Source organism: Myotis nattereri (genome assembly GCF_964212035.1).
Source record: "Myotis nattereri genome assembly, chromosome: 3".
NCBI lineage: Eukaryota > Metazoa > Chordata > Mammalia > Chiroptera > Vespertilionidae > Myotis > Myotis nattereri.
In genome coordinates this window covers 29,346,907-29,369,728 of record NC_138077.1, presented here as the reverse complement: position 1 = coordinate 29,369,728, position 22,822 = coordinate 29,346,907, and positions in this window count along the sequence as shown.

Genomic DNA, 22,822 nt, shown 5'->3' with positions numbered 1-22,822 from the left:
AGCAAGGTTTTATAGGTACGCTAGTTATGATTCATCACCCCATTGTCATATAAGCACGTATTTTTATATTGGTTTCCTGAAGCCCACCTTTAAAATGCATCATTTATAAAGGATGTTTATAATTTCAAAAATCATCTTCTAAGAGTATAATGATGTTTATCAATTTGAAAAGATACATTAGTTAATCAAAAGTTAAAAATAAAATATATTAATATTACCATATTCCTTATTGCCTGCTCATAGTTTTAGTTTTGAACTAGAGGCCTGATGCACGGATCCGTGCACTGGAGGGGTCCCTTGGCCTGGCCTGCAGTGATCAGGCCGAAACCAGCTCTCTGACATCCCCTGAGGGGGCCCAGATTGCAAGAGGGCCCAGGCCGAGCCGAGGGTCTCCATCAATGCACGATTAGCGATGCACGATCAGGGCCTGAGAGGGACCATGGGAGGGCTCCAGGGGCATGTCCAGCTCCTCTTGCCCAGTCCTGATCTGCCAGACCCCAGCAGCAAGCTAATCTACAGGTCGGAGTGTCTGCCCCTTGGTGGTCAGCGCACGTCATAGTGACTGGTCCAACGGTCAAACTAACAGTTGGACACTTAGCATATTAGGCTTTTATTATATAGGACTAGAGGCCCGGTGCACAAAAATTTGTGCACTCAGGGGGGAGGGCGGGTCCCTCAGCCTGGCCTGTGCCCTCTCACAGTCTGGGACCCCTCGGGAGATAATGACCTGCTGGCTTAGGCCTGCTCCGGGTGGCAGAGGGCAGGCCCAATCCCTAGGTGCAGCCCCTGGTCGGGCTCAGAGCAGGGCCGATTAGGGAGTTGGGGTGCCGCCCCATCATGCACAGAGCAGGGCAGATTGGGAGGTTGTGATGCCACCCTCAGTCACGCTCAGGGTAGGGCCAATTGGGGGGTTGGGGCACCATCCCCCGTCACACTCAAGGCAGGGTCGATGGGGAGGTTGCAGCACCACTCCCTGTCACACACAGAGCAGGGCCAATCAGGGGGTTGGGGCGCTGCCCTCTATCACCCACAGAGCAGGGCCGATCAGGGGGTTGGGGCACCGCCACTCTCACACTCAGGGAAGGGCCGATGGGGAGGTTATGGCTCTACCCCATCACACACAGAGCAGGGCCCGTGGGGGTGGGGGGGTTGGGGAGCTCCCCCCTATCAGGCACAGAGCAGGGCTGCTCAGGGGGTTGGGGCCCCGCCCCCTGTCACACACAGAGCTGCAGGGCGATCAGGGGGTTTGGGCACTGCCCCCTGTCACGCTGATCCCGGTGCCGGGAGGCATATTACCCTTTTACTATATAGGGTAGAGGCCTGGTGCATGGGTGGGGCCGGCTGGTTTGCCCTGAAGGGTGTCCTGGATCAGGGTGGGGGTCCCCACTGGGGTGCCTGGCCAGTCTGGGTGAGGGGCTGACGGCTGTTTTCAGGCTGGGAGTGACTGAAGTTCCCAACTGCTCCTTTTTTTCTTTTTTTTCTTTTTATTCTGGGCCAGCTTTACCTTGAGGCTTGGCTCCAGCTCTTAGGCCTCCGCGGCTGAAAGTAGGTTTCTGGCCTTTGCTTACAATGTTGCAAATCTGCTGGCTGAAGTCCGGCGGTATTTGTTACAATGTTTCTTAAACTGCCCGCTCAGAGGCCTGCAGCCGCAGGCGGGGAACGTTGGTTTCCTCCAACAAGCCTCATGTTAGTTTCAAGCTGCCTGGCTGCCGGCCGCCATCTTGGCTGACAGTTAATTTGCATATCTTGCTGATTAGCCAATGAAAAGGGTAGCGGTCATATGCCAATTACCATGTTTCTCTTTTATTAGTGTAGATAGGTAATTCATTCACTTAGTACAAAATTCAGAAGCTAATCATTTAAAAAATTTCTGTATATGTTATTGAGAGACATGATTATGCCCCAAGAAAGTTCTAAAAATAGTAAACTTCTATTAATATCATGTGTAGCTTCTCTTCCATGTCCTGTTACAAGATTTTAGCCCTTGCATTTTAACTCTTACATGCATCTTCATTATTATGAGGCACTGCTTTACAATATACAGAATTTCACTATGACATGCTTTATACACTGTGCAGCACGTACATTCATACTTATTGTCTTGTGCCATCTCTGTGTTCTAATGTGTTACCCTTTCTAAGCACCAAAATGACTGTTAAAGTAAGTTACCTCTGCAACTCATATAAGGAATGTGAATAAGGAATGCAATAAAAATAGTGTAGTAGGATTCATTAAAAAATGTGTGATAATATCAAGAAACATGCCCAGTTAAAAAATTCTTATAACAAAAAAGTTTGCCTTTAAAGTTTTATAAGCAAAATAGTCATACTCTGAAGAAACAAATTAAAAACAAATTTACAAAGCACTAAATCCAGCATGTAGTCCAAACCCACCCTGTAATAAATGAGGGGATTTAGGCCCAGAGAAATTAAGCAGGTTGCTTAAGTTAATTTAGCTAATTAATTACAAATCTGAGATTAGAACCAAATCTCTGAACCCCCAATTCTGCTCTCATTTTTCTGTCCAATTTATTCCCTTTAGTGCACACTGCCTTTGAATTTCCTGCAAAGGTGGTATATATTCAAGTTATGAATAGGGGGTTCTTTCAGATCTTTGTGGAAGAAAGTAAGCAATAGGATTATGAAAGAATTAGATAAATTCATGGATGATAGACTTACAGTAACTTAAGGAAGGCAATTAGGTATCTTTGCAGAATATCTTCAAAATTTCCCCCTAGATATGGCTGCTCCATGTTGTTGAAAATGAACTCTTGAGTGATGGCCATGCCTTAGTGTACACTTCAGGGTTGACTGTCATCCAAGGCTCCACCAGGGGTGGGCAAACTTTCTGACTCGAGGGCCACAATGTGTTCTTAAACTGGACCGGAGGGCCGCAACAAAAGCATGGATGGAGTGTTTGTGTGAACTAATATAAATTCAAAGTAAACATCATTACATAAAAGGGTATAGTCTTTTTCTTTTTAGTTTTATTCATTTCAAACTGCCAGATCTGGCCTGCGGGCCGTAGTTTGCCCACGGCTGCTCCAGACCCTACCTTCTGCGACTCTACCCTGTCTGGACCATCTTTGTGATTCTAGCCTCACTCCCTCTCTGTTTCTGTCATTATTGCCCTTCCTTAAGGCCCTCTGCTACTCATTTGGACTTCTCTTTCACTGTTATCCATTAATTTTTACTATATTTTTCTCTGTAGATCAGTGGTTCTCAACCTTCCTAATGCCGCAACCCTTTAATACAGTTCCTCATGTTGTGGTGACCCCCAACCATAAAATTATTTTCGTTGCTACTTCATAACTGTAATGTTGCTACTGTTATGAATCGCATTGTAAATATCTGATATGCAGGATGTATTTTCATTGTTACAAATTGAACATTATTAAAGCATAGTGATGAATCACAAAAACAATATGTAATTATATCTGTGTTTCCCGATGGTCTTAGGCGACCCCTGTGAAAGGGTCCTTCAGCCCCCAAAAGGGTTGTGACCCACAGGTTGAGAACCGCTGCTGTGGATGCTTCCCAGATTTCTATCCCTGTCCTGTTGACCTTCATCCTGGGGCATATTTCCAACTGCCCATGGAAAAATCTCCATTTGCATGTCCTGCTTGTACCTCAAATTCATGGGAAAAGCCAGTGCCAAAGGGTTTGAGTAGAACAATAGATACTCAGTTCTGGGGCACAAACAATCTGATGGAAAACAAGCCACCTGCACAGAGGTTATGATAATACATTGTGTAAGGGTTAAAATAGAAATGAAAGCACAATACTGGGCTGGCTCCAACAGCTCTCTAACCTTCTTCTCAAGCTTGCCCTCAGGTTTATACAGTATATCTCTCAAACCTGCCCCATCAAGTTGTGGCCAAGGAATAAAATGAGGTACTAACCAAATAATTTAAACATTATTAAAAATTATAAATAGGATAAGCAAAGGAGAAGTGTATGAGGGTGCTCATAATTAGAAAAAAAAAAAAAACTCATCTAGAATGCCAATTAAATTTAAAGTGAGACCTGAAGGAAATATAGGACAAAAGGAAATAGGGGAGAGAAGAAAGATCTAGACACAAAATAAAGAGCCTGTGCAAGGCCCTCAGGCAGGAAGACATCCAGAAAAGGTCCTGAGAAGTTCCCCAGGAGCCTGAGGCTGAGGGTGTCCCCGGCCCAATGCACAGGGGGCTCCAGTTAGAACCCAAAAGAAGTAAAAGTGAACTTGTGCCCATCAGGGAATTCCTATCAGGCCACAGAGTTGGGGACTGAGGTTTGACAAAACTTCTGTTCCTGTCTTAATGTGTTTTCAGGACTTTTTATATTCTTTCCAATACCATAATCTTTGGGAGATATGACAGAGCTAAAAGCTTCTCATTCTCTCCCTAAAAATAGGGTTTTATGAGCTGACATCTGAGGGAAAGTGAAATCAGTCCACTTGATTCATGCTTGAGAAGTCAGAGGTGCTATGAAATTGTGTTTAATTCTTGATTACTTGCCTTGATATTAAGATTAAACACACACACACACACACACACATACACACACACACACCAGCACAAAACTGAGGGAGAGTTACTCCTCTCTCTCAGACCCACCAGGAAACCTAAGAATAGAGTGAAAGAAAAATCAATAAATTTTCCCAACTTCTAATTAATTAAATCTGACAGAAAAAGTCACAGCAATGCTGCCACAGTTATTTACTTTTTAATTTGCGTCTCCTGCACTCACAAAATCAATGGGAAAATCTCTTACAGCTGCACTGCTGTGATCACAGCAAAAAGCAGTTTCTATTTTTGAGTTCCTGCTTCCTTTTATTCAGACGCACTTTGGGATTTTCTTTTTCTCCACAACTGAAACGTTGGTTGCTGCCCTGTTACTTAGCCAACATTGCCCGATTTTAATTGAGTGTGGCTGTATCTAGGAGGGAAAGGGCACCAACTTTGTAAAGCAAATATCATACGAGTCTGGCTCAAGCCTTGCTGTTTGTTTTCCTGGTTGAATTAAGATTTCTACAGATGTTGGAAACGGAATCATTATGGAATCAAAGTCTGCATTAAAAATGCTCTATTTGTCATGCTGAATCAATAGAATGCAGTCAGTTAATACTGGTTTCTCAACGCAACGTGTCAATGGAATATTTTAAAGTTATATATTTAATTCCTTGCTCAGTTGTAGTGTGGGTTTGTCCAACGATTGCATAACCCCTTGATTAATCTACTATTCTGGGTCCAGAACTCCTGGGACGCTCTCCAACACCGTTTTCTACCCCATCAAGATAGTTTATTACTAATAGATTATATAACCTAACAGCTTAAGTAATAATGGGAACAAATTTCTTCTCCATGGAATTTAAAGTCTAGCAGTATTTAAAATACTAATTTTTTTCTCTAAAGACTGTGAAGCAATGCTAGCTATAACTCTAATACAGTTAACAGTAAAATAGTGACAAATAAACATATAGGTGTCCCAAGAAAATGTATACACACACTTTGAATAATTATAAAGGCTTATTAAAATACATTCCAAGTTCAAAATTGCGCCATCAGCTGTTAAAGTGTGAATACATTTTTTTGGGACACCCTGTATACTGTGCACAATTCCAGACTCTGCTATTTAAGAGCCTTTCTCTTATTCTTCTTTGCCAACAGAAACCTTTTGGGGAGGGGGGGCTGACAATGAGCCTAAACGTACACACCTTGTCAGACTCTCTTGCATTTGGGGGAAACTGTGTGACCCAATTCTAGGCAGTTAAATATAGTGAAATTCTTGGGGCAGTTTCTAGGAAAGCTATTGTTTTCCTGAGTGGGGAGAGAGAGAGGAAGAACAGGAGAAGGGAGGGAGGGAGGGAGGGAGGAAGGGTGGGAGGGAGGGAGGGAGGAAGGGAGGAAGGGAGGGAGGGAGGGAAGGAGGGAGGAAGGGAGTGAGGGAGGGAGGGAGGAAGGGAGGAAGGGAGGGAGGGAGGGAGGAAGGGTGGGAGGGAAGGAGGGAGGAAGGGAGGAAGGGAGGGAGGGAGGGAGGGAGGGAGGAAGGGAGGGAGGGAGGGAGGGAGGGAGGGAGGAAGGGTGGGAGGGAGGGAGGGAGGGAGGGGAGGAAGGGAGGAAGGGAGGGAGGGAGGGAAGGAGGGAGGAAGGGAGTGAGGGAGGGAGGGAGGGAGGGAGGGAAAAAGGAAAGACTTTCCCTTCATGCCTAGAGCTCAGAAGTGGTGCTGGCTTGGCTGTGAAGCAGCCATTCTGTAACAGCAAGATGAAAACCTCCTATTACAGAGGCGAAGGCAAGATCATCTGCGTTCTTTACGATCCTTTCGAGCAGCTGTGCATCGGTTCTGGACGGCTTACCCTTGATTTATTATAATCTGAGAAACAAGAAACCCAGCAGCTCTGTGTTCAAGAAGGAGTGCTCAGGTTGTGGCGCGGAGTGCTCGGGAGTGAGACGTGCGGCTGCCAGAGACCCTCACTGGTCACATACCTCCTCTGTGCGTCCAGTGCCGCTGTGCTTCACACACCGAGGGAGCAGCAGTTACCTGTGTCCTCATGTGTATAACCATGAGACCCGGAAGCTTTGCTAAGAGAATTCTGGGGGCTCAAAAATGAGTGAAATGCCCAGCTGGTATGCTCAGTGGTTTGAGCATCGACCCATGAACCAAGAAGTCACTGTTCGATTCCCAGTCAGGGCACATGCCCAGCTTGAGGGCTCAGTCCTGGGTAGGGGGCATGCAGGAGGTATGCAGGAGGCAGCTGATCAGTGATTCTCATCATTGATGTTTCAATCTCTCCACCCCTCTCCCTTCCTCTCTCTAAAATCAATAAAAACATTAAAAAAAGTTTTTTTTGTTTTCTTTAATGAGTAAACTATGGATTCTGCCTTTTAGGAGCTTACAACCTAATGAGAAATTTGTAAACAAATAGCGACAATGTAATTTATATCTGTGAAGTTCAGGATTTCACCAAGTGTGTTCCCTGGGATAGCACTTACGTTAAAACATGGTCTGCCATCATACGTTTGGGGATCTTACTTATTACAACCTCACAATGTACTTTGGCACATTCAAGCCTCTGAGGAGTCCTGTAACAACAACAAAAAAGGCTACTTAACTTTTAAAAAATTATTTTTCTTTAAAAATGCTATTAATTTCCTACTTTATTTTATATCCTAGCACTTCTATGCAGCCCATAATTCACAGTGCTGTTGTTTGCATTCAAATACCAGTTAAAATCTGAACCTTTATCCTCTGTCCCTAAGTTGGACATAGCAACTGGTATAAGATGTTATTGGGAAAAGGTACTTTTGTGATAATTTTAAATTCTCAATGAATTTTTGAAAATATGACTTACTTAACAATTACCTGTTCAATGTTTAGAAACATTGGGCATTGGTGTAACAGGAGCCAGGCTGCCACTGTATTCAATAGAGATAACTTAGGATTTATTCTGTAGAAGCTGTCTTATCCAGCTTTCATTCTTTTCCTTAAGAGACAACTTGACATCCCATGTAATAAAGAGGTAATATGCAAATTGACCATCACACCCTTGCACAAGATGGCCACCCCTTTGTGGTCAAAGATGGCCACCACAAGATGGCCGGCAGGGGAGGGCAGTTAGGGGCAACAAGGCTGGCAGGGGAGGTCAATTAGGGGTGACCAGGCCATCAGGGGAGGGCAGTTGGGAGCAATCAGGCCAGCAGGGGAGTGGTTATGGGGTGATCAGGCTGGCAGGCAGGCAAGCAGTTGGGAGCCAGCAGTCCTGGATTGTGAGAGGGATGTCTGATTGCTGGTTTAGACCCGATCCCCACAGGGGTCCCAGATTGGAGAGGGTGCAGGCTGGGCTGAGGGACACCGCCCCCCCCCCACAGTGCACAAATTTTGTGCACTAGGCCTCTAGTTAGAAATCATAAAAGAAGAGTTTTTAAAACCAGGAAATCCTATATAATAAAAGGCTAATATGCAAATTGACTGAATGGCAGAATGACCGGTTGCCATGTTGCTCAATGCGAAAGCAAGGCTCATGGCTGGCAAGCGCAGTGGTGGTAGCGGGAGCCTCTCCTGCCTCCACGGCAGTGCTAAGGATGTCCAATTGATGGCTTAGGCCCACTCCCATGATGAGCGGGCCTAAGCCGTCAGTCAGACATCCCCTGAGGGCTCCTGGACTGCAAGAGGGCACAGGCTGGGCTGAGGGAACCCCAAGTGCATGAATTTCGTGCACTAGGCCTCTAGTATAAATATAAAATCATTTATATTTATGTCTAATTTTCTTTAACCTACTATTTCATAAAACTATTTAATAATAAAACCCTTTCTCACCAGGCAGTACCTCTTAATATTTGGCATATCAGTGCTAAAACAAAACTTGAGAAAATGGTGTACTGAGTGATTTAATGCATTACCTGTGGAAATAATTCAGCCATAATTAAATTATTCACTATTAGTCCCTTCTCCCCCTTTTACCACTTGTTGTGGATTGAACTATATCTTTCCAAAGATATGTTGATGTCCTAACCCCTGGTTACCTGTGTTTGTGACCTCATTTGGAAATAGGGTCCTTTATGAATTAAGATAAAGTCATACTGAATTAGGGGGAGCTCTAAATCCAATCCTTGGTGTCCCTATAAGAAGAACAAAGGATACATGGACATGCAGAGCAAAAAGCCAGGTAAAGACAGAGGTAGAGATGGAAGGAATCCAGCTGCAAGCTAAGGAATGCCAAGGATTACTGACCACCATGGGAAGCTAGGAGTGGGGCTATAGTACAGATTCTTCCTCTGAGCCACCAAGAAAGAACTGACCCTGCTGACACCTTGGTTTTGGACTCTGGACTCCAGACTGTGAAAGAATAAATTTCTGTTGTCTTAACTCATCCAGGGTGTGGTACTTTGTTACCTCCACTATTGGTGTTACCAGGAAATGAATACACCATCTTACTCCTACTTGGCTTCTTATCAATTTTCTATGTTCTTAAAATTTTTCTTGGCACTTTCTCTCCAGTCTAGCAACTGTGGATTGGGAAAGGAGGGGTTTGAAGTCCAAAAGTGTTTGAGCCTTGGCAGTCTATTTTAACTCTTCGAATTTAGGCAAGTTACCCAGATGTTCTGAGTCCCTATTTTCTGAATTATAAAATAAGAAGAGAAACTTTCATTGATTCATCCATTCAGTGACAAGTACTGATTGAACTGTAACTATTTGCCGTGCGCGCCCTGTGCAGGGCACACAGAGAGATATTAAGTAGGCAACTATTAAATCCTGCAAAGGAAAAGCAGATGCTCATAGAGGGCATAACCTGACCATATAAGCTACTCTTAGAGTTGGTAGTGAGGATTAAATGAGAAGACCTTCACTGTGTTTAGTAATGTAGATCTCAAAAAAAGGTATTATTATAAACAGGATCAGATGGATTCATGAGAGCAAATGTCTCTGTTACCTCTGGTTAACCTGGTAATTATTAGGTTAAAAAAATTGTTGGTGGGGTTTCAGAAGACTGATAGGGTAAACTGTTGGAGGGTCACTAGAGGGAACAGAAAGCTATGAGGGGTTTGTAAATTTATTCCCAAGTATTCAACAAAGTGAACTTGGTGATGCTCCTCACAAAGTTTAGCCAAAGGCCAGGCATCACGTATTGTAATTGGCTAAACTATGTTTATAATTGTTCTTTTTTCTCTCCAAAAGGAGGTAAAATGGATATTTATGTTGACTCATTAAATGATACATAAAGGAAATATCAGAATATCAATAACAGGAAGGCAAAGTAGCAATTGGTGTTATATTGGCACAATATGTACTAAAACAGAAGAGAATGAATTATCTTACATTAAATATCTCTGAAGTCATGCAGATGTCGTAACTTGAAAGTTCAAGTCACTGGTACCTGCATGATGAAGGTACAAAAAAATCCTCCTCAATAAATCTGCCGGGGGTGGGGGTGGTCATCATCTGATTTCTATGGAAACCATGCAGCCCTTGGAAAGACCCTTTCCTTGGCATTCTGAAGACTTGGCTTTTCCACTCCCATAAAGTAAGCAGCCAAGAGATTTTCTTGCAAGGACCAGTACTGTCCTATTAAAATCTTATGAAGTGACCTAGAGTCCTCTTCTTTCAGAGACCAGCCATGCAGCTACTCTACATTAAAATTCCCAACATGGAAGTCCAGCCTCTACATAAAGACTAGACTGGATTTCAGAAAGAGTCAGAGAGAGGGAGATCAGGAGTCAATGAACAGTCCATCTACGGCCCAACTCTTCTACTTTCTGGTTTCATGGGTCCATAACTTTCCTCCTCATTTTTTCCTCCCAAAGTAAAAAACAATTGGAATGAAAATAAATACTAAAGTAATGATAATATGTGTTTGTGTAAATAAATACACAAAAGCATATATTTCTGCCTATTGCAAAAATGTTGGGGGCTACTTTTTAAAATATTGTTTATAATAAAAAAAAAACAGACATTCTGCTATTACAGGGCTTATATCAAGTCCTATAATATATTGCAGGTTTTATTAAGTAAGTTACATTTTTAATATCATGCATTAAGGTTTTAACATCACAACTAACGTTTTTTCATGGTAGGAATTTAATTTTTATAAAACCAACTCAGATTGGATTTCTTTCATCTATTCAAGATGCAAAGAATGATTGCCCCAAACCTTGCCAGCAGTAGTTCCAAATAAACTACCTAATCAGCAAAAGGAGATTTGCTTCATAGACTCCAAGGTAATTCTGGCTAACAAACTTCATGGTTAACGAGCATCAAAAAATTGTGAGGAAAATATAGTGGCATAAATAGTAGTTGAGTTATAATTATATCTATCTAGAACCATCTCAATGATATTCATTAATTATTATAAAATCACATTTTCAAAGCTTTCCTGCCATCATATCCTGACCTTTAAATTCCTTTTCTTTGATGCTCCATGGCAGTTCTCACAGGGTTGACTTGTCCAGCTAAAACTGGAGTGGGTCCATGTCATTTGAATAAGCTTGAACAATAAGAGACAATTTGAAGACTATAGTTTACTCAGAGATGGCAAATGTATATGGACATTGAGAGAAATCAAAAAGAATCACAACAGGATCTAGGAGAAACTGGGCACATATGCATATTCACATGCACACACATATGTCCATGCAGTTAAGAAGAGATGTAAATATCACATCCAATTATTTGTTCCAAACACCTAACTTCAATTATAAAATGTGAGTGTTGAAAAAGGCACCAAAGAGCATCCATCTCATTTTTCTTATTCTGCAGTCATCTTAGTAATTTCCGGCTGACTTGATAAACTACCATAAATTGGGTAGTTGCGTAAATAACCCACATTTCTCACAGTCATGGAGGCTGGGAGGTCCAAGATCAAGGTGCCGGCAGATTCAGTTCTGGTGAGAGTGTGTTCATCTGGTTTGCAGTCTACATCCTTCTCACTGTGTCCTCACGTGGCAAAGTGGGAAGGCTCTGGGGCAGCCGTGGGCAAACTAACGCCCGCGGGCCGGATCCGGCCCGTTTGAAATGAAAAAAACTAAAAAAAAAAAAGACCGTACCCTTTTATGTAATGATGTTTACTTTGAATTTATATTAGTTCACACAAACACTCCATCCATGCTTTTGTTCCGGCCCTCCGGTCCAGTTTAAGAACCCATTGTGGCCCTCGAGTCAAAAAGTTTGCCCACCCCTGCTCTGGGGTCTCTATCTGTACTTATAAGGGCACCAGCACGATTGGATTAGGGCCTCACCCTTTTGAAATCATTTAATCTCCACAAAGCACTATCTCCAGATATAGTTACAAGGGGGGCTAGGACTTCAACATATGAACGTATGGGGACACAAACATTCACTCCATAACAGCAGGCATAAAACCAAAGGCAGGAGAGGCAAAATGCTTATTCAAGGTCACGGAGTGTGCAGAGTCCGTTGGAGATGGGCAAGCCAGAACCTGAAGAGACCGTAGTCAGGACAGAAACCTGGACGTGGGTGAGCTTGCAGAGGAGGAACCTGGCCTGGAAAGAGTATGCTCCTGGAGAAAACCCTCCCCCTTTTCTCTTCTTTCTGTGCTCCAGGTGCTCATCAGCCTGTACATCGCCAGTCACCTAGGTGCACCTCACAGTGCTCTCACTGACTGTCAAAGGGTTCACGTTTGCTTCTTTTTATTGGAAACCAGCAGATCAACAAACAGAAATTCCCAGCAATTCTTTACTCATCTGTGTACCTCCCACAGTTGTGAAGACATGCTTATTTTACTTATTTGATTGCATGATGGGAATGCAAAGTTGTTGTTTTTCCCCCCACTTATTTTAATTACTTTTTTCTCTTGTGCCTTAAAATGCTGTATTCTTCAAGGGGAAATGTAATTGAAGATGTCTATAAATAAACTAAAGTTTTGATGTAAATGCCACCATTAAGGATTTTTTTCTATTCTCTAACCAGCGCTGTTTTCTGTGTTGTTTTTTAACTCAATATCAATATAATATAATAAAGACAGAGGGCTGGAGTGTTTAGGGGCCCTTTGCCCTGAAGGGTGTCTTGTCTCAGTACTTTTCCTCCTGAGGCCTGGGCTTTGCAGAGAACAAAGTAGATCTGGAGTTTCTCCTCCTTCCCCAGAGTCATTATTACCTGAAGAGCAAAGAAAATCAAGCAGAATATTGCTTCACCACAGCACGTCTCAATCTTTCATGCTTGTTTCATCTTGTGTGTGGCAGTGGTGGCATCGTTCCAGGCTAGGGGGAAAATAGGCTTTTACCTGGAGCGCTTAAGTAAAGAGTAACTAATGGATACCAACACCGGTGAGTGCATAGGGAACGAAAATAAATAAATAAATAAATAAATAAATAAATAAATAAATAAATAAATAAACAAACAAACTAACTAACTAAAAAAAGAAGGCCTGTAGGTGTGCTCCTAACAATAAAGTTATTACTCCCTTCAGGGCCACCCTAGGAAACATCTCTCTCAGGTGCTTGTCTCTGAAATTCCACCCCTTCTACAGCTACTTTTCCCAGCCCCGGGTTACTCTTCCACGAAGCAGCCTGTCTCTGGTCAGCTACCACAGAAGATTAGAATCAGAAGCACAGAAGATGTGTTATTTCATGAACTCACATCAGACATAATTGCTCCCATTTAAAGGTGATCAAATTTGAAACTGGTTTAGCTTCAGGCTGGCCATACAAAGTCAATATAAAAATGCCTGTCTGGTGACTTGTTTCCTTTCAGTCACTAAGGGGAAAGAATGAGCCCAGCTCTTTTATTTATTTTTTCTCAGATGTCAGACAATTACCCTTTTAACATTTTTTTTTAATAGGATACATTTTAAGTGGAAATCTTTCTAGAGTGCATAACAAGGTTTCATGACTCTACCGATAGGGCAAACAAAGCATAATATAATCTGTTACTGATCTCAGGATATCAAAGTGGGCCCTGGTCTTCCAGACGAAGACTTTTAAATTTTTTTTTTGTCAAAGAGCAACGTGGCTTCTCCTCAGTGAACTGTGGCAAGCCAGGCAGTTCCTAGGTGGAAAGGGCTCCTCTAAATCTGGGCCAGTGGTCATCAGACACTTGGCACCAGAATCTTCAACTCAGGTCCTGACATGACTGTTCTCAGAAGTTCTGGGCAAGAGTTCTATTTAACTGCTGCAGAGTAAAGACTTGGCATGCACCACAGCTCCACCCAGGATTACAGATGGGGCTGTCTTGTGATTCTGTAGGAAGTTTGCTTCTTTCCATGGCTTGTGCTGCACAGTATGTCATTTTCTGCCCACAACTCGATGAAAGAGAACCTCTCTGAGCTCCTCTCTGAGCAGGTGCGTGCCATATAAAAGCAAGGCTTCCGAGTGCCAAGTATAACTGGATAAAAGGATAGAGAATAAGATGATCATTTTTTCTAAGTATATTGTGAGTAAGACAATCCAAACACTGCATTCTACCTTCAAGCCTATAGCTATTTCAAGTAAATGTAATCATCACTATCCTTGAATAAAATGGATAATTATAGGTTATAAACATATTTTAAAATACTAAAGACTAATTCAAACTCAGTCATAGTAATGACTGTTCTATGATTTGTGCAAAGGGTTAACATTTGAAGAATATAGATACCATAAACAATGAAAAACTAAGAAAATTACCAATTAAAACCCCTTCACATACCCCTTCATATAATTGGCTAGAAATATGTTTTGTTGACAGATACTGATAATGATATTTGAGGAAACATTATGATCAAGAGATTTGCAAAGGTGTCTGCATTATATACCAGCTTCAATTTTCTTTTGAAGATACTAGGAGTATTTTACAATAGTTCTATTCTTTTCAAAATCCTGTTATGGCTCCCTTTCACTAATGAAGCCCATATGTATTATTTTAGTATTTTTAAATTTATCCACTCTTCACCCCCAATTTGTCTTTTGAATTTATTTTCTAATCCTCAATATACATAAATCAATACTTTCATATTATTAGACAGCTCATCATTCCTTGAGAAAGCTTTGCACTGTCCTTGGGCCATTTTGAATGTCCCTTCTTCATGAAACCTCTGTGAGCCCTCCAAACAAAAGAGATGGGCCCTTAATCTGATCTTGTGCAATCCTTTGTGCTTCCCATGTGGCATTCATCATGTATTGTATTATTATCTGTATATATCTTCTCTCTCTTACTAGACTTTCATGTAAGTTGAGGGCAGACTGTGTCATCTGCCCATATGGGCATCACATACAATATCTTACACAGTGACTTGCTTACTAGTATACAAAATATAAGATAATCAAATGATATTACATATATACGATTCAGGTCTCTTTCAGGAGCAAAATAACAGAAACCCAGTTCAAACTAGCTTAGCTACTAAAAGGGAAATTTATGGACTCAAATAATTGGTCTAATCAGGATGCAGCTTACCTCAAGTGTAAAAGGATTGAGGAACTCAAAGAATGTTATTAGCGTTCTCTCTCTTCATCTCTCTGCTCTTTCTACATCTTTTTGTCTTCATTTCCCAGGAAGATATTTCTCACATGGTGGTCAAGAAAGGCACCAGCAGCCTCAGGTCACATGTTCAGGGGAGACAACCATTGTTTCTGCGTGGGTTTCATAAAATCACACCAGATATAGAACGAAAACAGCTTCCTAATGAGACTCAAAAGCGAATGATAAGAGTGCTTTATAGTAAACACAACTACAAAATTACACTATGAATTATAAATTAATTTAAGAATCTTACAGATTAATATAAGGGTTAGCTTTATCATTTTCAAATTTTAGTGAACATATCAAATCAAAAAGCATATATTAGATATTATACAAATGATATAAATAGAGCCAAAGTATCAATCACTGAGGAATCATAGACTAATTGATGGTTGATTAAATTTGATGCATGACAAATGAGTGAATATAATACATGATATTAACCAAGAGTTAAATATTGCTGCATAGATTATAACCTTAGTAATAACTCAGAAAAGAAAGGGTGATTGTGAAGTAAAAGAATCACTGAAGAATTTTTGGAGGTGGTGAAACTGTTTTGTTTAATGATTGATGAATAGGTTTTGAATTGTTGGAAGACAGTCCAAAGGAATGAAGTTGAAAGAAAAAAGAACAAAATGGTGCAGAGGTCGACGTTCTATTTATAGAGACATAATTGTAGACAGTAGCTCACAGGCAGCAATCAGAGTGGTCTGACACACAGACCTATGGCATTGGCTGCTTGAAATAGATAAGAAGCCTACTCAAATCTTAAACTTTATACCAGCAGAAAATTTGTGGGTCAAGTAGACAAAATCCTAACCTGAGTCATAAAAAAAGTCATGGCCTTTCAACCAATTCCCAAACTTGAATCAGTTTTCAGGTACAGAACTCCTTAAATAGAGAGGAGACTGGGACCCCTTGACGGTAGAACCATGTATACTGCCAAGAATTATACTGTTAACCTTTGTCCAAGCCTTTGCCAAAAGATCAATAGCATTTTCCCAGGGTAAGGAGATCCCAACTCTCATTTTGGTCCACCATTCAGGAAAGGGACTTATGCAAGTCAGGGAGTCTGGAAATTTTAGCTCAGGTCCCTCTCACAGTGAGCCCAGAGGTTCCTTGGATACATCTGTGGTTATTTTTCCAGTTCTTGGAATGCATAATTGGCGTTGATATAATCAACAGTGAGCAGAATACACACATTGGCTCCTTAACCTGTGGAATGAGGACTATTATGGTGGGAAAGGCCAGATGGAAGCCACAAGAACTGCCTTAACTAGGAAAGTAGTAAACCAAAAGCAATGCCATTTTCCTGGAGAGACTGCAGACATTAGTGCCGCCATCAAGGACTTGAAAGATGCAGGAATGGTGAGTCCCTACCACATCCCCATCCAATTCACCCATTTGTTCAGAAGACAGACAGATCTTGGAGAATAGAAGCATTGTTTTTTGTGTTTTTTTGTTTGTTTGTTTTTTTGTTTTTTTGTTTTTTAGCTTAACTAGGTGGTGACTCTAGTTGTGACTTTTGTACCAGATGTGGTTTCATTGCTTGAGCAAATGAGCACATGCCCTGGTGTCTGGTGTGCAGCTACTGACCTGGCAAACGAGTTTTCTTGATCCTCACTAGTGAAGACCACTGCAACCAGAGTGCTCTGCTGGAAAGGCCAGCAATACACCTTCACTGCCCTACTTCAGGGCTGCATCAGCTCTCCAGCCCTATGTCCGGATTTAGTTCGTAGGGAACTCGACATCTTCCCCTTCCACAGTATATCATACTGGCCCCTTACATCGATGACAATAGGCTGACTGGACCTAGGAACCAGAAGCAGCAGGTTCTCTAGACTTATTGGTAAGACATTTGTGTATCAGGGGATTGAAAAGCAAATCTGAGGAAAAGTCAGAAGCCTTCTATCTCAGTGAAATGTCTGGAGGTCCAGTGTTATGGGGCACATAAAGGTAGACATTCTAAGATGAAGGCTAAGTTGTTGCATCTGGCCTCTCCTACAGACAGAAAAGAGGCACAGTGTCTAGTGCAGCGGTTCTCAACCTGTGGGTCACGACCCTTTCACAGGGGTCGCCTAAGACCATCGGGAAACACAGATATAATTACATATTGTTTTTGTGATTCATCACTATGCTTTAATAATGTTCAATTTGTAACAATGAAAATACATCCTGCATATCAGATATTTACATTACGATTCACAACAGTAGCAAAATTACAGTTATGAAGTAGCAACGAAAATAATTTTATGGTTGGGGGTCACCACAACATGAGGAACTGTATCAAAGGGTCACGGCATTAGGAAGGTTGAAACCACTGGTCTAGTGGGTTGCTGGATTTTGAGGCCACATATTCCTCATTTGGGTGTGTTATTCTGGCTCATTAACTGAGCAACCCCCAAAGCTTCTAGTTTTAAGTGGAGCCCAGAACAAGAGAAGGCTCTGCAACAGGTCCAGGCCACTGCACAAGCTGATCTGTCACTGGGGCCATATGGCCCAGCAGACCCAATGTACCTACAGCGGCTACTGAGCAGCTGCACCCTGCCTCTGTACTCACAGCCTCACATAGCAGCAGCAGCACCCGAGCTCTCCGCTCTTGCCTCTCTGGCCTCTCCCCTCTTTCCAGCCTTTTCCTGCACACACAGTAGCTACATCCTCTTAGCCTGCCTTTTCTCCCCAGCTTCTCTACAGAAAGGCATGGTATTTGTGTGCAGTAGACCATGAGCCTGTTATCCTTGCACCTGCATGTGGTATCTTAGCCTTGAACATGCTGATTAAGATTCCCATGTTCAGAGTGGCCTTGGCTGTCCAGCGTACCATCAACAAGGCCTTTCCCACTCTGAGTTACCTTGGCTATCTGATGACTCTGACATGATTCCCACACAGACCCTTCTTTGTTCCTTCGAATCTCTATTTAAATGTAGCACTTTATATCTGTAACTTATCCCTCTCTACTAGCTCCTTTCCAAAAATTCTTAAGTCTATGCTAACCTAAATACAGAAACTAAAACAAAATCCTAAAACCAAACTTTCAATCTAGAGCAGCGGTTCTCAACCTGGGGGTGAACGACCCTTTCACAGGGGTCATCTAAGACCATCAGAAAACACATATATAATTACATATTGTTTACAGTAGAAAAATTATAGTTATGAAGTAGCAATGAAAATAATTTTATGGTTGGGGGTCACCACAACATGAAGAACTGTATTAAAGGGTTGCGGCATTAGGAAGGTTGAGAACCACTGATCTAGAGTCTTCCTCAAGCTACACTCAATCTATTGTATTTCTCAGCCAAACATATTAAAAGCAGGGTCCACCTTTCTCCTCTTCTTCCCTTATTTACCTATTACCTATTTATTCCCCAGTCTACTGCATTCTTCCATCTCACTCCTAACAATTAATCCTTCAGTCTTGTTTTAAGCTTTATTTTTACTTGCCATCTCTGTAGTTCTATCAATAATACTCACCTCTCTATTCAAAGCACTCTCTTCCCCTACCTTTGATTTCCCTTTTACTTCTTTCACACACCTTTTATTGATCACATACTTTTCTTTTACCTCTCTGTTGGTTTGAATGTATGGTAGAAACCCTTAACTCCAGTTAACCAACTTAGTGGAGTTAGTTAGGGGCAGCTGTTCCTCTCTCTGTAAATCAGTCCCCACCCCCACCCCCGCCACACTCAGTGTGAAAACCCTTGGCACATAAATGAACCTCTAATTGGCCTGGGCATGCCTACTGACCTGTGTGCTTTAGTAGAGACAGGTGATTTGTTCTAAAATTTGCTTTGCAATTGCACTTGATACTTTAATTATGTAATTTTTAAAAATTTCTTGATTGATTTTATTTATGCATGCATGCATTGGTTGTTTCTTGTATGTGCCCTGCCTGACTGGGGATTGAACCCACAACCTTGGTATATTAGGATGATGCTCTAACCAACTGAGCCACCCGGTCAGGGCCAGATTATGTAATTTTTAAAAATCAAATGTGCGTAAATTGATGAACTATGAAGGTGGAAAAAGGAGTTGTTTCCATAAAAATTCAGATAAGTACTATGTAAAGGCTCCATATTGGCTGGTAGTCTTAAAAAACAATTGCGGTCAAATTAGGTGAACAAGGCCAGGGGGAAATGTTCCTCAACTCTAGACCTGTTTTTACATTGAATTACCTTTCCATGCAAGTGTCTGTAAGTTCTTGCACCATTCAACCAAGCTGAAACGGGAATCTGAATGATGCTCCTGGTGAAAAAAAAAAAAAAAAAAGCTGAGCTCCAACAAGGAACAGATCCACACACAAAGCAAAGACCTTGTCCTGACATCAAAAGAAAATTCAAGGAAAGTACGTTTATGTGTTTTAAGGTGTCTATGCATTGCTTTTAGTTTTTGTAGCCTTAACTGATGCTACAGATGAACCAATCCCAATTGCCTTGTCTATAAAGCCTCCTTCTCTAGAAGTATTTTGATTACATCATAGGGCTTCTTTCCTTTCTCTGCTCTGTCTTTGATAAAATTCATTTCCAACCAAAGCTTCAATTTAATAAACAAATAAGGATCAAATCTTTAAGCTCTTTGCAGGGAGGGTCCATGGTTCATTCATCACCACCTCCCCCACTTCCACTTTCCTCCTTGCATTGTGCCTTGCACACAAGTAACTACTTTAAAAAATTGTTGAGATTTAAAGCATAATAAAAACATGAGTCCATAAATTACAACTCAAGAATTAGGAATCTGGCTTGAGCAAGTGCATTACAAGAAAATTCCTTTGTTTTGAAGTCATAATTTACCCCTTCCCAACAATTAAAGGAAAAAAGCTCAATTAAAATTTATGATTGGAAAGTTACCATTTTAAATTGGGTAGCTGAAGCAAATTTCAAAACAACAACTGTGGTTTTCCAGAAACGTAAAGACAAGTTTAGGTGGACAATAACAAGTACCACTATAACACTCAGTTGTATCCAAATGAAGTCTGAAGTTTTGCTTCTCTCTCAGATCCTGTGGGCTTATTTTCTCTAAGCTAGTGAGGACAGGTTCGATTATCTCTTCCATTTACAGGTGAGAGAATCAATGGTCCTAAGAGTTGCTGACTTACTTTGGAACTTAGAGTTTATGACTTCAGTGGGTGCTAGGTGTCTTGTGTCACCTTTTAAATGTTCCTAAGCCCCTTAACAATCAGGCAGGAGTAAAAAGTCAGACCCCTCTACCCACAATTATCACTCATCTGTTCACTAGGTTGTCTAGGATTATGTCATTAGAGTCCAGTTTGATTTAACACATTTTGCTATAACATTCTTAGGAAGAATAATGTAGATAATTTATTCTTTAATATCTTCCTATTAATTAATATATCTACAGAATTTGTTTTTCTTTGATTAAGTGGTTACTTAAAGAAAAGGGCAGCAATTGGCGTTTTGAGGTAGGATTATTTATATTATGTTGTCTTCAAGAAGAAAAGCCCAATGTGTATGCATGTATGTAGCTGATGGGTAGTGGGGGGTCGGGGGGTGGGGAGGCTGGGGGCGGTGAATCATAGATAAGGATTCTGGAAAACCAAAGAGAATTACTAGGATATTGGATGCCTGGAGTTGAAGAGTTGAACTAGAAAATACAATGAGAAGGAGCAAAGTAACCCCAAACAAATGTTTCTATGTAACAATTTTAATTTGAGATGAATTTAATGGTGAAGTAACTTGATTCTTATTTTTTTACTTGAAAGTTTTCTCCAGTTTATTTCTAAGTAGAAATATTGATAGTCCCTTTGTTTTAACTCGAAACATTCTGAAAACCAGAGTATAAAGAATGTTTATGAAGCAGATTATGAGATCCCTTGGGAATAGTTCTGAAACTGAATACTGAATTTCTGACCCAGGAGTTAGCATTTGTTACATCATAAATATGATCAGCCATGCCTCATGACAATTAAGTCATTATTATAAGTACCTATCATATAACCTATTAAAGTTATAATACCATTTCTATAAAATGGTTATGGATAAACCAAGCACATCTTTTATATAAAGGAATCCAATAAACTCTACATTTTTTGGGAGGGAACCATTAAAAATGTCATGTTTCATTGGCTGCTGAACTTTTCCATGGTCTCCCTGAAGGCAGGAAGCAAGTAAAAAGCTGCCTGAATGAGCCAACAGAAGATTTGGGAAGTTCGTTTCACTTCTGAGTTTCACATATGGTCCTTTTCCATTCATTCTAAAATTCTAGGAAACTATTTTCTAAAATTAATATGCTAGTTATTTCATTACAGGCTAGCATAATAAAGGTTAAGCAACAAATTCAAAATAATTTCTTGTGCCACCTTACAATTTGAAGCGTTTTAGAATGTGCTAGATGGGCCTGTTTTAGAAAGTTGTTAAAGAAGTTTAACCAATGATAGATCCCGTTTCTTTCTTTCTTTCTTTCTTTTTTAAATATATTTTTATTGATTTTTTACAGAGAGGAAGGGAGAGAGATAGAGAGTTAGAAACATCGATGAGAGAGAAACATCGATCAGCTGCCTCCTGCACATCTCCTACTGGGGATGTGCCCGCAACCCAAGTACATGCCCTTGACCGGAATCAAACCCAGGACCTTTCAGTCCGCAGGCCGACGCTCTATCCACTGAGCCAAACCGGTTTCAGTGATCCCGTTTCTTTTGTCTAGCTATACATCTTATGGTAAGTGGGGCCTTCTAAATCATTTCCCCATTACCAAAGTAGTTCACATTCAAAAGGTATTTATTAGTGATGTTGAAGGTAAGGTTTTTCTTATTGAAAAGCATTTTACAAATAAAGGGCTAAACATCAACTTTCCCCTTTACTATTTAACTCCTTAATAGCTCAGTTACAAAGATGACAGTTTAGAAACGGACCAAAGTAAGGTACCAAGACACATAGAATGGGGTTCAATTACTTGGTATTCATTTAGCCAAAGGCCTACTTTTTACTTTGTTAATCTGCTAACAATTACCACCAGATCATTAGCAAAATCTTGTGAAAAAGGAGTTTCAAAACACCTTCCTTACCCAGAATCCTCAAAAAGAGAATACTTTAATGTAGCTTCCTTTTGTAGAAATGCTCACCTGTCTGCAAATTCTGGAAAATGAGATTTTTAATACTTCTTTTTTTAAAAAAAATATATTTTATTGATTTTTTTACAGAGAAGAAAGGAGAGGGATAGAGAGCCAGAAACATGGATGAGAGAGATTGATCAGCTGCCTCCTGCACGCCCCCTAGTGGGGATGTGCCCGCAACCAAGGTACATGCCCTTGACCAGAATCGAACCTGGGACCCCTGAGTCCGCAGGCCGATGCTCTACCCACTGAGCCAAACCGGTTCGGCTTTAATACTTCTTGAAAGTGGTGTCTGCCTGCTTGTACAGGCACATCTGGGGCAGTGAGTCAGTCCCTCCTCCAATTCCTCATTGGCTGAGTACTATGGGGTCACCTGTTTCCTCATAGGTGGACTAGGTCTTGCTGTCTCCCATTGGGCCATTTAAAAAAATTGGGCTGAGGCCTTTTCTAATTGCCTCCACCTCTCCCTGTCTAGCTGAGGCAGGTGCCTCTGGGTTTTCCACCATGATGCTGGCCCAGGTGCACAGTTCCTTGCTCTGAAGTCCTCTTCCCTCCTCCCTACATTCTGTTTGCCCTAGGGAAATTCAGCAACCATTTCCATCCAAAGCCAATCTTGCTGGAGATGGATCACAGAGACCCATTTCTACACTTTACCCATCAGCACAGGCCAGGCAAAGGTGGCAAGGAGAAGCTTGTGTGTTAATTAAGTGCTAGTAAAGGGAGAAGTGGCAAAAAGGCAGAGATAAAGAGTGAAGTTTCCTGAAGAGAAAAGGGGAGTTGGTTTCAGCAGTTTTCACATGAAAAGGTTAAAACTGCTTTATT